Source organism: Lissotriton helveticus, chromosome 6 (assembly GCF_964261635.1).
Source record: "Lissotriton helveticus chromosome 6, aLisHel1.1, whole genome shotgun sequence".
Taxonomy (NCBI): domain Eukaryota; kingdom Metazoa; phylum Chordata; class Amphibia; order Caudata; family Salamandridae; genus Lissotriton; species Lissotriton helveticus.
In genome coordinates, this window is record NC_136067.1 from 1,092,654,518 (window position 1) to 1,092,672,630 (window position 18,113).

An 18,113-nucleotide genomic window follows, 5' to 3' on the forward strand; every position below is an offset into this window, starting at 1 on the left:
ATTTCCAATCTGTTGGCGATATTACTTTTTTACTGTGCTCTTTCTCTGCACCAACACCATGGTTCTGAACAAATTGCTTTCAGATGTAGGCTCGAAGTTCATAACATTAGTAGTAACTCTCAGCGTGAGGATGAAGTAGAGGATATATATCCGGTTTCCCAGGCAGGAAACAGAAATATCTAACAAAGTAAGAAAGGGCCAAGCTTTAAAACAAACAAGATAGGGTCAGCCTTAAATGAGGATGCCATTCCTGTGTGTATAATTTCTAGTACTGTGATATATCAAAGTTTGCTTGTTTGATTTCAGTTCTTCTGATTTGGTGTGCCTTATTTTCTTTTTTTGCAAAGACCTTGCTGTTAAACATGTTTCTAATTTTCGATGTGGAACATCGTGCACTCTGTCATCCACAATAAGATAATGCTCTCATCAAAAACCTTGGGATTAACTGCTGGGCTTGTATATACTGATGATACAGCTCTACCTCTGTGGTCACTCATATTGTGCTTTGTTACTGGTCAAAACAGGCTCCCAAACTGTAGTTGACCGTGCCCACTTCTCACTAGCTGTTGTAAGTGCGACACTTAAATAGCAGCCACTTGCAAAATTAAGTACATTAGGGTATGCCATATACAATCAAAACACATTTTTAAGATGCCAGACACTGTCAATCGAGTATGTCTGGAGCTTAAATACATAGTAGACCATAAAAGGTATTTTTTTTGTGAGATTCATGTACTCAGTGTGTCTTTGCCCAGATTTGGGAGGTGAAAGAATAACTACACTTAAGAGACTGTTAAATGCACGTGGTGTGAGGACATGTAGGCCAGCCCTGATTGCATGTTTAAATTCTGAAGATTTATTAATGAATTCAGCATTTGTGAAATTCCTACGAGCTGTAGAAAAAGAGTTGGAGGCTTTTACGTGATTGATTAAGGGATTGAGCTAACATGTATAATATATAATCGTCTTTGCACATAATCCTAAATGATTGATCACTTTATAACTTAATCTGTATGATATATAATCACGTTTTTGGATACAAGTTGGAATGCATTGTTTTATATTTTACAATTTGTTGATGTTTTAGCTATTTTTGTAAGATTTTAATTAATCAAACAAATAAAATAAACTTGAACAGTGGTCATATGAATGCCAATGATGATCATACTATGCCATAAAAGGCATGCTTGACTGTTCCTCCTGTTAAAAAAGAAATATCGGGTCCCAAGAAAAATATTGAATAGTGTAATTTCCTGTTCTTATAAAGGCTCACATGTACAAAGCAATTGTCATTCTAAACCACAAAATGACAAACTTACAGTGAGTGGTTCACATTTGGTATAAAAATTAATTTATGGACAAAATTATCAAATTTACATAGCACGAGCTGGCATTCTTGACAAAGTAACTCATATTATGCCATTCAGTGCAACATTCTTGACATATGTCTCCAGCTTATGTTCTTGCATAGATGCCACTTGAGTAAGTCACATCATGATTATCTATTCATTGTAACACATCAGTTAAAAAGTGCTCTTTGACTTACAGCCACTTGCTTTTATACCTGGTCACCTAATCATTTACAGTCTCATTTGTCATACATTATCTAACCTACTCTGTGTCACGTTTATGGACATTCAGTCACACACTGCCTCATTAGTTACGTCATTGTGTCGCACTAAACCATGCCCAGATTAAAGCACATATAATAGGTATTTAGCCTGCCATGGCTTCATCTGATTTAGAACCACAAAATTGATCCATTTTCACTTCTGCGCAGTCATCCACTTATGCATTCAGGTACTCATTCACCCATCTGTCTCATTCATAGTGTACTTTTCTACATACTTGTATACTGCTATATTGTCTTTCTTCTTCACTGTGTTAGTTGTGTTAAGAAAATATCCTAAATAATTTATGCAAGACTGATGATTTTATTCTGGTATTATGCAGTACTGTGTGCTACCAAAAGGCAAAACTTTGTGTAGTTTAATAGGTGTTCCATGATGTAAGAGCAATACTGCAATATGCATATGTAATCCTTTCCTAGCAATATCAGCAGTGGTGTCAATAGTAAGGTCAAACTATGCATGACAGCTTATTTTAATCTTGTAATTTGAGGTGCTAATTGTGGGCACAAAGATTTACTTGACAAGTATTTCTGACTTCTTCCAGGTCAACTCTAACTGGACATAACTTTAAAGGATATTGTTGAGTTTGTTGTTGCGGTATAATACTTTTACAGATCTACATTAGTGGAAAGTAATTGAGAGTAAACTACTGTGTAGTATTGAGAGGTACATTAGAAAGAACGTTCATGCAGTGGTAAGCAAGAGTAATTATATTGCTATGAGAGTAAAAGGTGTATTATTAGGGATACTAACACCTGCTGATTCCTCACCTTTTGAATATCTCCAGGCACCACAGTTGATCCAGAAACTTTTCATAGTTCTGCACTGCCAGTAGGTGGCGCTGGCTCAACCTCTGCATTGGAAGCAATGCAGTTGGGATGTAACTGGAGATATATAGCGGGACCCCAGCGCTCTGTCATTTCCCTTTTTTTCTTCAACCTTTTACCCCGATCTGGAGCTACTCTGCATGAACGTTCACTTTCTTTCTTCTGATAACTCTTTTCTGTCCAGAAATTTTCTATCTGTGCAGCATGGAGGTGTTTTTGAGAGAGACTGCCATCAACAGATTCTACACCTTTTGAATATTCCCCGGATTGGATCTGGAACCTTTTCAGCAGTACCTCTGTGTGCTGGCAGGTGGCACTGTGTGGTTCCTCACTGGTGCCATTTTGCTGGAAATGTGCGTAGCTTTATAGGAGCTGCTACAACGCGCTAAGGTAAAAATGTTTCTTTCTGCGCCACCAGATGCAGCTCGTTAGTTCTCCCTCATCTCTCAGAGACACTTAGCTCAACTTTTTGTTAAAAGTTTCTCAGTGATTAGGGGGCGTGGCTTGGCAGTCAATGATGGCGGATGCGTAAGCTTGTTGCTCCGCACCAGCCCATCTTTAATCCAGCTATTCCAGCACAAGCCCTGCCCGCTGCAGAGCGTGATACGTGTCCCCAGGCAGAGGAGGACTTAAGAGGTGTGGGGCGCTGCCTGAGACCAGGGGGAGACCGGATTGCCCAAGATCGGAGAGTCGAGTAGTGGCCCGTGATCCCAAGATGGCGGCCCCGGACTTGGCGTTGGAGACCCCTGATGCCACTTTAATTGCGGAAAGGAGCTTGCTGCCCTGAGGAGAGAGGGTAGCGCTGCCGTGTTGGGATGCTTGTTGACAAACTGAGCGTCCTGTATAGCTGCAACACTGCGGCGAGTGAAGGCAGAGGAGAGATGCGATCTGAGGCAGTCCTGGGAGTGTCCCCGACCCTGGGGAGTCCGGATGCCGGCCTACCCTCACCTAGCGAGAAGGCAGTAAAGCGGCGGTTGTCCTGGCTGGGAGCTGCAGAGGTCTAGCCTAGGTGCAGTGAGTGGAGGCAACCTCACTGTATGACGGAAAATCTGGGCTTGGTTCAGGGCCCTTGAGATGCTTGACACTTGGTGCGCCCTGGCCTGCTACATTCCACCCCAACCGGGCAACAAGCCCGACTGCACCTTGGGAGATGGCCTTCCTGGAGCTGTGTTGACTTCCGTGGCCATTGAGAGATATTGGTGGCATTGTGACACAGTAGAGACGTGCCCCCTCTGGGCCCAGCTGGTGGTCCAGTGGAGGACTAGCTTGTCAATGTGACCCCCTGCTCACCCTCCCCTCCTTCTCCTGCGGATGAACCCTCCTCCCACCTGGTGTTGTGTACTGGGCCGGGGCTCGGCCCTGCTGCCTGCGACCTGACGGGGATCCTGGACTGTTTTGGAGGACTGACCCACTAGGGACATCCCTAAATTTCTCTCCTCCTGAGATGTGCTTGCGGGGCCCGGCCCTGTGCGGCGGTCTGGGGGCCCCGCAGTTGGCAGTTAGAAAAAGAGGTTGACCACCGTCTTACTGGAGGAATTGGCGGCTTGGGCACGTAGCGGTGACCTTGGTGCTGTTTGTGGAATACTGATTTCCAGCTCTAAGTCCCTTCTTGACTCTAGCGATATTTCGGAGTGTGGTGATCTGTTGACACAACCACAATTGCCAGAGCGAAACTAACAGGAGCACCACCAGACCCCGAAGATGATTCCCTGCAGTAGAAAGAAGGGAAATCGGCGTCATTGTTCCCGTTAGACCCAGTGCAACAGCAGCTAACCAAAATATTGGATGCTATTGCCGACACTAAAGCCGCTCTGCAGCAAGATATTGGCACTGTGTGAGTGGGGCTGGGGCTCCTCAGAGCAGAGCACCATAAGCTAGCAGTGGGTGAAAGTCCTCAATTGCTGATCTCCACCCTGTACAAGGAGCAGTGTTGCTCCAATTTGCATAGCTCTCTGATAGGGTCTTTATGCTGGAACATAGGACTGAAGACACAGAAGGACACAATAGAAGAAACAACATTAGGGCGGTGGGCTTGCCTGAGTGGGAGGGGGCGGCAGGGACATGATCGCCTTCCTTCAGCCCTGGCTGGCGCTGGGACGCCCTCCTGTCCGGTTGTCGCAAAGCTTCTACATTACGAAGACAGAGACCTACTACAGCAAAGAGCAAGGACTGAAGGCTCATTCATCATTTGTTGTGGACTACAGCGTGGTCCTGATATTTCCTTATTATACAATTGAAGTCCAGTGGAGAAGAGCCTCGTTTTTTAAATTAAGAAAGCCCTATGGTAGGATGGTCTACAATACTCTTTGATGTTCCTTGCCCACCTCCGCTTAGTGTTGGAGGGGAAGATACATTTCTGTGATCATCCCAAGACAGCTTGGGAATGGCTCAAAACCTTCAGGTCTTGGTGGGCCACCCCCAAGGGTGGAGCCCGCTACTGCACTTCGGGCTCCGGGACACAGGAAGAGATTCCGGGAAGAGGTCCAAATGTGGCCCGCCGAAAAAACCAAGCCCACCCCAAACCGAGAAGGAAAGGGCTGTGGTCCTTCAGGCGGTGCCTGAGATCATGAAACACAGGGAAACTATTGCGAAGGCTGGCTGCAATTCGGTGAAAGGGTCTGAGGTTTCGGACTCTGACTCTTCCTGTCTGGATAGTTTCTCCCTACCGATAGTCACTCCTGGTAATGCAGATGATCTCCTTTGAAATACATTTCAAACATGAATGGTGCCTGTCCCCCTCGTGACAGGCTGCGCCCTGTTGAGCTGCTATATGTTCTGGCTGGGCCTTATCGACGTCTGGGCTGGCGCAGACTGAGCGGGAGATTGCTCCTTTAGGGCCTAACCTTTTCCCCCCCAAGAGGACCATTCCTTTGGTTGGTCTGGGTCCTCTACCGAGACTGATGGTTCATTGTTGCCAGGCTGCTCTGGGATTGGGGAGTTGACGATTGTGGGCGTTTTCTTTATTCTTTGATTTGTTCTGATTGCATGGGTGGTAATGAATCTCCTATCTGGGGGGGTGGGTTGGGGGTAAGGATGAGGGCAGAGTATAGAAGTACATTTTCAGCCATGGCAACTGCACATCACACATTGAAGATTCTGACGTGGAGTATCAGCAGGATTGGCTCAGTGGTTAAGAGACATAACGTGCATAGATCCCGGAGTCTGCGGGTGTGCAGGTAGCTCTGCTATAGGAGACACGTCTCCTGCAAGTGGAGGTGAAGAAACGATGTGGAAGATGGAGGGAACAGATATTTGCGACCTCTTTTTCAGCATATGCTTGGGGTGTGTTAATCTGGATGCGGCTGGGAGTCCCCTTCGAACCAGTGCGTACTCTGATAGATTAGAAGGATTAGGAGGCTATATATGTGCTGCTAACTGAGATATTGTCTGGCCTGGGTATTACAATTGGTAGTGTGCATGACCCTAACCAAGACCAGGTGACTTTAGTCCATGATCTTTCAGCCCATATGGCTGACCAGACAACAGTGACCATGATACTTGGGGGTGATATCAATTGTGTGGCAGTTATATCTCCTTGGAAGGTTCTCATTCCCCCTGCCAGGGCCCCAGGCCCACTGCACGGCAGCAGGATTTCGGGACTGGATGAAACACTGGGGACTGGAGGCCATTTAGAGGACACAACACACGGAGAGTAGGGACTATTCCTTTTACTCTCCCATACACCACTTACATACGAGACTGAATTACTTCTTATGTTTCCCTATCTTTAGCGGTACTGTCACACACACTGAGTTTCTGGGATGTACACTTTCAGACCATAGCCCTTTCCTGATGACCCACCAAACCTTCGGGATGCACCCTCTGATTCCCTTTTGGAGACCCAATCCCTTAATGCTACAAGAAGTCTGTTTCAGGGAGACCTTGGGCACCTTTATTTCTCTAATATTGCGCAAACAGCATCCACGGCACTGGTGGAGTTGGAGCCGTTTGAAGTGATACCGGGATACTTTCTGGGACAGTCGTAGAGGTGTCGAGAGAGCCCCACAGGACTTGGAGGGCAGACTGCACAGGTGGGATAACGTGAAGGGACTGGAAGCCTCTGCTTTGGTAAACCTGCGGGAAACACGGACACTTTATAATGAAGCGCTTGAGCGGTTAAGATGCATGACTATAAGAGATACCTCACCAAGGTGCAGGAAGAGGAAGGAAGTCCCAGCCACCTGTTGGCATGCCTTATTAGATCGGAGATCCGAGGGTCACCGATTACCCAGAGTCCACGCAGGACGCACTTGTGATTTCGATTCCCAGAACGATGGTCCTCTTGGGCCCAGGTCATAGATTACAGACCACTCCTCATGCTCAACATGGATTTTAAGATATTTAGTAAGATCTTGGCGCTCTTTTTGTTTTCATATATGCCCATCCTTATCCACACCGACCAAAATAGGTTTATTCCGTCTCGGAATTCTTCCTTCAACATACCCAGACTGTAATCTGTGTTGTACCACCCTGGGGTGCGACTCGTTCGGCGGGCGACCCTGTTGTCGATAGATCTGGAAAAGACCTTAGACTCAGCGTGTTGGGATTATTTATTCGAGACCATGGAACGTATGAGTCTTGGAGATCATTGGGTCAAGTGGGTGAAAGTGTTACATGAATGCCCCACAGCGCAGTTTAAGACCATTTAAAAGGTATCCACACAGTACTTGATCCCTTACGGCACCCAACCGGGTTGCCCTTTATCGCCCCTTTTATTTGCCTTAGCGATCGAGCCACTGGCCGCACTGTTTGAGAAGGGGGTAAGGGGATGGGTCTGACGGTGGACGGATATCTATTATGGCCCGAGTTTCTCAAGCTAAAATGGTTATGCTGCTGTGCCTGTGGTATTTTTTAATCAGTCTCAGTACAAGCAAAGTTCTTCTCTCTGGAAAGGTCTCTCTCCAAGTGTGTGAACAGCATGCTTCGCTGCAATATTAAAGCATACAACTTTCAGTAGTGCAGCTGTGTGTCATATTATTTCTAGGTGCGAGGGACTGACCAGAACAGAATAACAAGGGGCATTGTTTATTGACCTTGTACTTTGTGTGCAGACTAAACCTCAGAGTATAGCAGAGAACGCGAAAAGCAGACAGCTCCCATGTGAAAAGGGCACAAAAAAAGTCTTGCAAAATAAATTCATGTAGTGTCGTGCGCAAAAGCCGCCTTATGACAGCGAAGCTCATACTAACTTAGCAATGTCAACAATGAACCCACCATTCATACTACACCGGTCAAAGTATTTCTGCTGGGGCTTTTTCCCCGACTGCCCAAATGGAAGGTGGGAAATAGGTTTATTGATCTGGCCCTGGTCCTAGCTAAGAGGAGGATAGCAATGGACTGGAAATCCGCCAACAGGCCCGTGATAGGGACCTGGAAACAGGATGTAATTTACTGGGCTGGGTTAGAGGGCAGAGTCTTAATTAGGGAAGAGTAGAAAGGATTGACATGCTGTCCCATAGCAGAGCAGTGCGAGGAGGTCTTAGATGCCTGGGAACAACTGGCGTAGGCTCATAGCTGTGAAGAGAAGAGTGAGGATGGAGACCACTGATCTAACTAAATACCCTAATGTGCGTGCTGTCCCCTGTGGAGACGCTTGTACATAGTGAGGACACTGGTGTTGGGTATTATAGGTTCTAAGTAATTGCAGAGGAACTGAGTACTCCCCACTAGCCCATTCTGCCCCCAGGCCCCTCTTGTACAACACCACAATGTGTAGTGCATAGTGTGCTGGCCATAGACTTGTTAGTTAAATGTTTGGATTTAGTTTGTGTTTGTTACCAAAAGGTAGACATTTCCATAACCCCTTTCCGAGCTTGGTTGACTATTCTTGAAAATTGTACAATTTTATAGGGCTCCAGTGGAGCTTTGCACTGACACAACTTTTATTGAAAGTTTTGCGGGCAACGAGTATTACTATTACACTATATAAAGAGTTATTAATGTGTTAACATTTATATTAAATAACTGGGGGCACCCCCCAATGCTTTGCTAAACTTTATTTTGAAATGTCATGTGAAATCCTGGTAACCTATCTGTTCCCTTGTCACTACAACAAATGCCAATAAAAATATATTTGAGGGAAAAATGTTTTTCTCAGTGAGCAAACGATGTTCGCCCCAAAATGACAGGCACCCATTTGGGCTATCGCAACAAATGATCCCCATCTGGTGTGTCTGTGGTGCCTGTGGTAATGAATGATTTCAAGGCCTTAAGAGACTGTGCGTCAATGAACCCGAAGGCCACCTGGGACCACGAGGTGAAACAATAAGTCCCAAAACATGAGAAGACTCCTCGTCGAGATCGCTCTAAGTTGTGGTCTAAGTCCAAAATTCACTCCCGGACCTCTTTCCACTCCAGTAGTTGTCAGAGCTGCTCCAGAGGCCGGTCTTTGTTGCGATCCACATCGTCCAATAAGTCCACAAAGAAGCTCAGGAAATCAAGTTGATACTAGGCCCCCTCGCTTCATTCGCCTTAGCAGGTGTGGATGCACTCCCCTGGTTCTCTCAAACTTGCTCCCAGAGTTGAGCAACTAAGGAACAGATGCCCCAACTGGGTCGGTCAGGACCCAACTTTCCGGTGCAGTCCGTCACTCCACAGCAGATCGAAGAATTCCGTGCGGCCATGCTCTGGCCTTTCGGACACTTAGCAACTCGGTCTGGCGTGCCCTTGAGCCTCAAGGAGCAGAGTCCTTCCATCTGGAGTATCTCCAGTTAGCTTTCCCTTGTTGCCAGTTGCATCCTCCGAGCTTATCACAACTCCTCCAGTCCAGACCCACCTTCAACGCCATGGCCCACACTGGTAGCTGAGATTTTGATACCGGTACAGAATCCTTCAACACTAGATGAGGAGAAACCCATAGTCCTCTTCAACCCTGAGTTGGACCCATCAGACCTCAAACAAAGCCACGCCCTGACGACTGAGGCAGAGTTTCCTCCACCTCATCTTCTGCCTTCACAAGGTAGACAACATATCTTAGACTCCCTTTTCAGTACTGACTCTGACAATAATTATTATGTGGGTATTGAATGTGCTCAGCCCTATCACAACAACAGTTGCTATCATACTGTTATTTCCGAGGCCATTCAAGATAATTGTGATTTGGGAAAGTGCACAATTTGTTTTGGCTTGGACACCACTGATTCCTTTGCGTGAGCCATTGGCACCAGTGCCGCTATTCACCTCCATGCGTGGCTGCGATCAACCAGGTTCTCTGGCAATCTCCGGTCATTGCTTATGGAGAGGCCCCTCGACTAGATTCTCCACATTGGGAGGAAGGCAGATTCCGCTTTCAAGTGCTTTAAGGACAGCGGATCTACTGCAGGCTATCTGGACTTATCTAGCCTGCCTTGCCAACTGCATCAACTTTACAGCTCCTTTTGCGGATTTGGTTAAGCTAACCCGTACCGCCATCCTGTGCAGCCTCAGCTGCACAGGATGGCGTTTTGCTGTCAAGTCTGTGGTGCACACCGCAGATAAGGTAAATGGGCCACCCAGCCCACTGCCTTCCATGCGGCCCCACCTGCTAAATCCTTTTATCCTGCCTTTAGGGAAGCCCAGTAACATGGTGTGAGGAAGGTTCCAATGATTCTTTCCAGATTTGCAAGCCATAACATCAAACATGTGGATCCTGCAGATTATTCACAAGGCATATGCCTTACCCATTATCTCTTCTCCACCGCACGTTTGTCTGTCCCTGGCGACTGATTGAGGACCATCTCTCAGTTTTGCTGTACGATATGCAAAATCTTTTCGCCAAAGGAGCTTGAGTGGGTGCCTGTGCCAGAAGCAGGACGTGGTTGTTATTCCTGCTACTTTCTGGTGCCCAAAAAGGACAGACACAAGCGTCCTATACTAGACCTATTCTCAACACCTTCCCGGGTGTTCACAAAACCGATAGTGGTGGTGTGTAAGAAAGTGGCTCTGTATATACTGTACCAAAGTAAGGTACAGTGTGCACAGAGTCCACAGTCTCCAGAGCAATGGCAGAGGCTAAAACTAGATATAGCCTTACTCTCCAAAGTGGTAGCTTGGTCGAGCAGTAAGGCAGTACCAGAGGACAGTGCAAAGCATTTGTTGTACACACTCCGTCAACAAAAGATTTCACACACTCAAGAACTGAACTCTAGGCCAATTGTTTTGTATCAAAAGATATAGGTATTTATTTTTAGAACCAACAAGGTATCAAAATATACTTTCTCAGCATAGATTACTTCAGTTAAATACTTTTCAAAGTGGCAATAGTCTCTTTGAATACAATAGTTACAGTTTGTTGCAATTGGCAACACAACTTCAAACACAATTTAACATGGAGCTCAATGGGTTTTTCTAGGTAAATGCAATTGATTACTTTTTGGATTACTTTTCTAACCACAGGACTGGAGCCTAGATTCAGTCCCGGGACATACGCTGTAAACAGTTCAGTAAAAGCGTTTTGGTTATAGTAGTAATTTTTGAGGAATATTATGGTATTCTAAAAGTTAACAGAAACTTTTTCAGATGAAATCACCAATGTTAACCTGTGGAAGGAAATTCAACTTGCAGGTAAGGTATGTTCACGTTACTTTTGTAATCCAGTACTGGACTCCTAGGTTCAGCACTGGGACTTCTATCTAAGACAGGTAAGCAATTACGGTTTGATAGTTGGTACGATTTTTAAAGAATATTTGTAGTTGGTAAATATCGACACAGAAAACAGTCAATTGTTTCCTATGATAGAAAATTCAGGTTACTGGTAGGTACGGTAAAGATTACTTTGCAGGGTTTGTGCTGGGCTAATAGATGCAGCACTGAGGTCTCTCCTGATAACACGGGAGTAAATCGGAATTCGTTGTTTGGCTGATTTTAGGTGAATATTTTAAAGTTCCAAAACTCCACACTTAGAAGAATTTCTAGGTGAAAACCAGTCACTGTTAGCCTATGGAAGAAAAGTGAGTTATCGTCTTTTAGGTAAGTACTCTACTGGCAGAGTTAAGGTTCTGGGCATAGACTCAGGGGTCTCCCAGGGTCGGAAAGGTACAGTTGTTGCACCCTCAGCGGCACTGGGGCAGCCGGGTGCAGAGAGAGTAGGCCCAATTTTATCCTGTGGAGGGTAGGGGGGCCTTCGGTTGGTGGCTGCAAGCAAGTAGGCCACGCGGCTGTGGGAGCTGAGCTCCTGGTCACTTACTCAGGGCAGGTGGGGAAGTAAAGTAAAGTAGTAGTTACACTTCCAGTGGCACTCTGGCGGCTGGGTGCAGGGTGCTTTTGAGTCGTCGGGCGCTCAATGTTATCCAATTGGAAAGTTAAAAAGTGAACAAAGGCTGCAGACTCGGGACAGAGATTTTTCAGGTGCGGCCACCACTTTGAGAGGTAAGTTTGGATCTTGGAGAAGAGGTAGGTACACCAAAGGAAGGCACAGGGGGGCACCGGGTGCAGGGGTGTCTTTTGGTGTTGGGAAATCTTACCCCCAGCTGGTCGCGGTTGGAGGGGTCCCTTGTTCTGAGGCTGCAGGTGTCTGGTTCGTCGAGGAGGGTCTTTGGGCACTGGACTTCAGGTCCCAGTTGCCGGTTGGACGCCCTCGTGGTCTTGGGTCATTTAGGCGGAGGCCTGGCTTGGCGGGTGCAGAGTGTGCTGGATTCGCGGTTCCTGGCTGGCACCAGGGGTATTGCTGTTTGAGCAGAACCACTGCTCTTGGGAGTCCCAGTCTTTCAGAGGGTCAAGGCAGGCAGGTCCTCCCGTGTCTTCAAGGTTGCTGCTTGCAAGAGTCGCCGGGATTTGGCAGGAGCAGGTTCAAGGATCGACAGGCCTGTAGGGCTGGGGCCAAGTCAGTTGGTGTCGTCCTTTTGTTAGCAGCTGCACGGCAGGTCTTCTTCTTCTTGATCTTCTTTCTTGTTTTCGTATCGGGATCTGAGGAAGGAAGGTTCAGGGTGCCCCTAAAGACTACATTTAGGGGTGTTACAGGTAGGGTGAGGGGAAGGACCAATAGGTCCCTGTCCTGCGGTGGGTACATCCCCAAACCTGCTCCTCTCCTGTGGGAGGGGGGCAGGAGCCTAGCTGTGAGTGGGTAGGGCTCCCCATCCTCAAGATGGCGGTAGCCCGGAGTTGTGCTTCACCTCGCCTCCTCCACCTGAGGGGTGGAGTTGGCACAGGCTGGCACACCCCCTTTCCTGAAGTAGGGATTGCAGAGTTTGATATCAAACTGGTCAGTCTTCAGTGTAGCCATTAAGGTGCTGTGGAGTTCATAATGACAACCTCCCAGCACCATATACTCTTAATGGCATCACTGCGCATACAGTGTCCAGGAATGGCCCTGGGTACTGTAGGGGCACAGGGCTCATGCACCTGTGCCCACACCACTGGCATAGGGCACCCAGCTAGAGGGGTGACTGATTAATGCCAGGGCAGTGGGGTTGTGGGCATGGCACACAGGGATGTGTTCAAAATGTGTTGCAAGGAGGAAAACCTTCTTGTAGATAGGTGCGCAATTTCATACATGAACCACGAAAGGATTCTTCACATGTGTAATTACTTTTTATTCATTTGTAATCCTTCATCCTATATTTCTATATTTTTCCAATTTTCGTTGATTATTTCATTTCATAATCATCGCATTCAACATCATATTATGATTTTATCATCAGCTTATCCACACCCAATGCATTTCGGGTCATCAAACAAATTGACCCTTCGTCAGGGGTCTGTAACGAAATAGAAAACAGGACCATTAGGTTCACTAACCTTTTGCATGAAAAAACTCTAAACTATACATATCATGATCCTCTAACAAATTAGCACGTCACTATTCAAGCGTTGATCACTTCATAAATGACCTGATAACTTCGGTTGCTGTACAATGCTAAACCAGCTCTATATATACAGTGAATAAATCATAGCGTTATAAAACAAACAAACATTCCAGGCACTGTTGCCTCAAGGTGATAAATCAACATCAAATACTATCCAGGTTTAAACAAAACAAATTTTGCACGTAGTAGTCACCGCAACACTTACATTCGGATCAGCCGATCTCTTAACCTGTTTCGATGGACACCGAAGCTGGTTTGTTTTACGCGCCAAAATCTACTTCCTGACTAAACTGAGCTTCAAGTCACGTGATCGGCAGAACTGCCAATCAGAGCGGTTTAGCTTCATGCACCAGAACATTGATGTTGGAGTGTGATACTCGAGTGCATAGGGATAACATTGAAATAGAGACACAGGGATGTGTGCCATGTCGACTCTTTGTTTAGTTTTGTACCTAGACACTCACCCTGCAAAGGTAGTGTGTGGTTGTCAGGGTACAGGGCCCCTAAGGGTGGCACAATAAGTGCTGCAGCCCTTAGGGGTCTTCTCTGGTCACCATGCCCTGGGTACCTAGGGTACCATTTACTAGAGACTGACAGGTGGCCAGAGATGCCAATTGGGTTTTCAGTTTCAACACAGTTTTAGGGAAGCAACACAGGCCCTGGGTACCTGGTTGGCAGCAGCGCATGGCACACTCAGTCAAAGCACATCAGCAATTCAGCAAAAAGTGGGGTCATACCTATGCATGCAAGAAAGATGGCACTTTCTCACATGGTGGCAGCACACCTTCAGAGGTCATGGGTGGCAGTCTTCCCATACCTCTATGGCTGTTGAAGGCAAGTTCACCTCAGGCAGTCGTCATCTACTTCCAGATTATGGCGTACCTCCAGTCATCTTTGCTGGTCACTATCAACATGCCAAAGTCATACCTGACTCCTCAATGCTCCCCTTTCATCCAGGCCATCTAGGAGTCATCTCTGATCATGGTCAGAATTCGGAGGATACTGCGAAAGATCTGCAGTGGTGATTACTTGACTGTAATTGGATCAGCTGCAGACCCCTCTTCCTTTCCAAACCAGAGCTGAAGGTGATAACCGAAGCATTGTTTCGGGGACAGAAGGGGCCATCTGGGAGAAGTGAAGATCAGAGGCCTCTGGTCTCCAGCGGAGTCCCGGCTTCATATCAACCTTCTGGCGCAGAGGGCCATTCGCTTGGCATTGAAAGCCTTACTTCGAACCAGCTAAGAGAGGCTGGTACAAGTGCTCATGGCCAATATTGGCGCCATGTGGCACTGCAACGAGCAGTGTGGGGGTGGGGTCAGGGACCGTGCTCTAGGAGTCTATATGCCTCTGGAAATGGCTGGTCCAGCAAGTAATCGTCCTTGTGGTTAATCACCTGACACGTTCTTTAAATGTCGGGGCTGAGAAACTCTGCCTACGATGCTTAGTAGATCATGAGTGGCAGTTGCATCGGAAGGTGGCATAAGATGTCTTCTACGCATGGGGAGAACTTTGGCTCAATCTCTTCCCTTCTGCAGAGAATTTGTAGCTTGGTGCGACACTATCCAGATAGATCTCGTCTAGGCAAAGTTACCTGATGTTTTGTTATTTGTTTTAGTTTTTGCTTGGAAAGTCTTTCTGAGGCTACCAGACCAACCCTTTTTATTTAAATCCCCATTTAAAAATAGATTTCTTGCGGGGCTTGTACATATGTTCCCACCTGCCCTTTTTATCATGCCTCGGTGAGATCCTAATTTGATTCTCACCTTCCTGAGTGCTCCGTTCGAACCTCTGCTCAACTACCCCCTCTGGCTTCTTAACATCAAAACAGCCTTTTTAGTTTCAATCACTTCTGCTGGGCGGGAGAATGAATTGCAGGTTCTGTCATCCAAGCCTCCTTACCTGGCCATCTTGCCTGATAGGTTGGTGCTTTGCATTAGGGCCCCTTTCTTACTGAAAGTGGTAGCACCATTCCATGTGGGGCGATCTGTCACCTTGTTCAATTTCTACGCTCCTCCACATGCCTCTAAAGAAGAGGAGCAACTCCACCGTCTGGACCCAAAAGGTCGTTGTTCAATCTTGACCGCACTAAAGAGTTCCGGATGAACGACCAACTCTTTGTGGGGTACATTGGATCAAAGAAAGGCTGTGCGGTGCAGAGGAGGACTATCTCACGGTGGGTCGTCCTCTGCATCAATATTTTCCATGCTCTGGCCAAAAAGCAGCCTCCTGAACGCTTAAGGGCTCATTCCACCAGAGCCAAGACTGGTACCATGGTATTGCGACGTGGAGCTCCAGTCCTCGACATCTGCCAGGCAGCAAATTGAGCTTCCCTGCACTCGTCTACCAAGCACTACTGCCTAGACAATCAAGTACAAAGGGATGGCCTTTTTGGCCGCTCTGTCTTGCAGGACTTTCTGGTATGAACTTGTCCGGGATGGTATTGCTTGGGAATATATTTAAAGGCAGCAAATCTGTGGCTAGCTGTCTCTGTCAGATGGAGAGGTTACTTTCCTATGGTAACACCTTATCTGTTAGAGACATGATCTAGCAACAGATTCCTTACCGACTGACCCATCCTCCCCACGCTGCGGACAGATTTCGAAGGTCAGGGCTGACCCCATTTCGGGGATCTGGGCGTTCAGAAATACACCAATGTTAGTGCACTAAATGGCTCTGTGCTTATGGTGTGGAAAGTCGTGAAAAGTAACTGACGTCAGCGTGCCGAGTTGGCACCTATATAGGTGACACAGGTCACAACAGCGGAGACAACGCCAACTAATCTTCCGGATCCAGTGTGACTGCTTGGAAATGCAAAGGTAAGGAATGTGTGGCTAGATCCTGTCTATACCAGATAAGGTAAGTAACCTGTCCATCTTGTGTCTATTACTTTGGCGGTATGTGTCATTGAGTTTCAAGCACTGCATGTGTTCCCACCTTTCATGTGTTTCTATCTAGAAAAACTGGTCTTGAGGTCTTAAGCAACTTTTTTGCCTAATGTTGTAACCCTTCCATCTTCGTCAATCCATTACCACTCCTAGCTGTTTTCCTCCACCCCACCTGACTACAAATAGAAGGCATTACTTCAGCTGATCTGTCTCAGGACAGTCAGCAATTTCATCGACCGTACGAGGAAGATCAGGTCTGACAACCAGCTCTTTGTTTAGTATACAGACAAAAAAAAGTGTTATATGATCCAGAAGAGGATATTATGCTGAACCATCTTGTGCATCAAAAGGGTATACCATTGCATGGATGAGTAGCCCAAGAGAGTCCATGCTCATTCTTCCAGAATGAAGTCTTCAATATCTGCTCTTGCTAGGGCTGTCCCTGTGGCTGAAATTTGTGAAGTGGTAACATTGGTATTCTATTTACACTTTTCCTAAAATGACGGCTGGGACTTTAGGAGGGATGCACGTTTTGCACAGTCTATGCTTCAGGATTTCCTTTTGTGATTATTTCTTAAGACCCAGCAACTGAGAGGGGGGACGTCTTTGGAATATTTTCAAAAGGTGAGGAATCTGCATGAACTAGCAGCCATTAGAAGAAAGTCACTTACCTTTGATAGCGATCTTTCTGGTCTATACTCTTCTAAACCAGCAGACTCCTCACTGATCACACCCACCTCCCAATTCGGAAAGATGGCCACATGCTTTTTATTTTAGTAAGTTCCAACTTAGTTTGTTGTACGGCAGCTCACGATTGTGCAGAAACTGTTTAGGAATCCAGTCTGGTAGCTGGGATTATTGAAAAAGTGTAGAATCAACCATTACTGAAATTAAGCAACTTTTTCTTTTGAGTTGCTACTAGATACTGTGTGTTGAATCTTTACAGACTGAGGATCTACTAGAAGAAGTATGCATTTAATAAGCAAATTAATTGCATTAATTGTTCGATGTTCATCTTCACAACTGTACAACCCTGGTGCCATCCAGTTGCCATTGATTGAATTTAAGGTTTTTCCAGATCAATGTCATTCCATGGATTAACCATTTTGGCTAAATACTTGCTCATCTGATATTTTCAGTTTTGAATTTCAACCTCCTTAGCACCCTTTAAAAACTCCTACTTTTCCATTTTATTCACATTCGCTTCCTGCCCTTATTATGGCATCATAGGGCATTCTGAATCTGTGCCCCTCCCCCTTCATATGACTCTGTGATTATCTTTTTAGGCTGAAGCTTTCAGACAGCGCTGCTCTCTGGTTTACTAACAACTTTTTGTGTGTGTTCTAAAAGCTTCCCTGAGAATGCATTTCTCCCATTGCTCACTATTGACTTTATGGTTTCTAAGTAACAATTGCTTGCTCTCTATTTGCTGGCTTTATTTGCTTTTGGCTGTCCAGTTTGAGTTCATCCTTCCTGTGGCGCATCCCTGGTTTACTGTATCTTTCCAAGTACTTGCTTACTGTAAACAGGCCTTTACATCTTTTTCTTATATTGTGCAATTTGCTGTGCATTCAAAGACAGAGGTCAAATGTCAGGCTCTTTCTTCCGTGGGACCTTGGTCTTCACTTTTCTTTCTCTGACTTCAATGTAAGAATTTGTGACAATCCAGATGGGTACCATTGAGAGGAGAGGCTGCATGATGCTATTTCTTCTGGTACACCACAAAAGTGAACTGTGCTGATATTTCAGAATCTGATAGAGATTACTAGCCGCAGATTCCTTCATATCGAATTATCCCCAGGCGTGAGACTGGAACCGAATTTTTTTTTTTTGCCACAGCATCCCTGCCGCCGGGAGGACGGCACCACGCGACTCCGCCCCTGCGTTGTTCGCTCAGGTGACGTCAGCGAGGTCACATGAGTCCCAATCTGGCACGCCGACGTCAATTTTTTCCTTTTCTTCGTGCAACACGTTTCCGGATCGTGCTCT

General features: G+C 46.3%; 1 protein-coding gene across 4 annotated transcripts in view; it reads left to right on the top strand.

The window, feature by feature from the left end:
• BIRC6 (baculoviral IAP repeat containing 6) overlaps positions 1-18,113 on the top strand; it is a 2,208,279-nt gene that overhangs the window by 854,299 nt on the left and 1,335,867 nt on the right. The gene's annotated exons all lie outside the window — the stretch shown is intronic.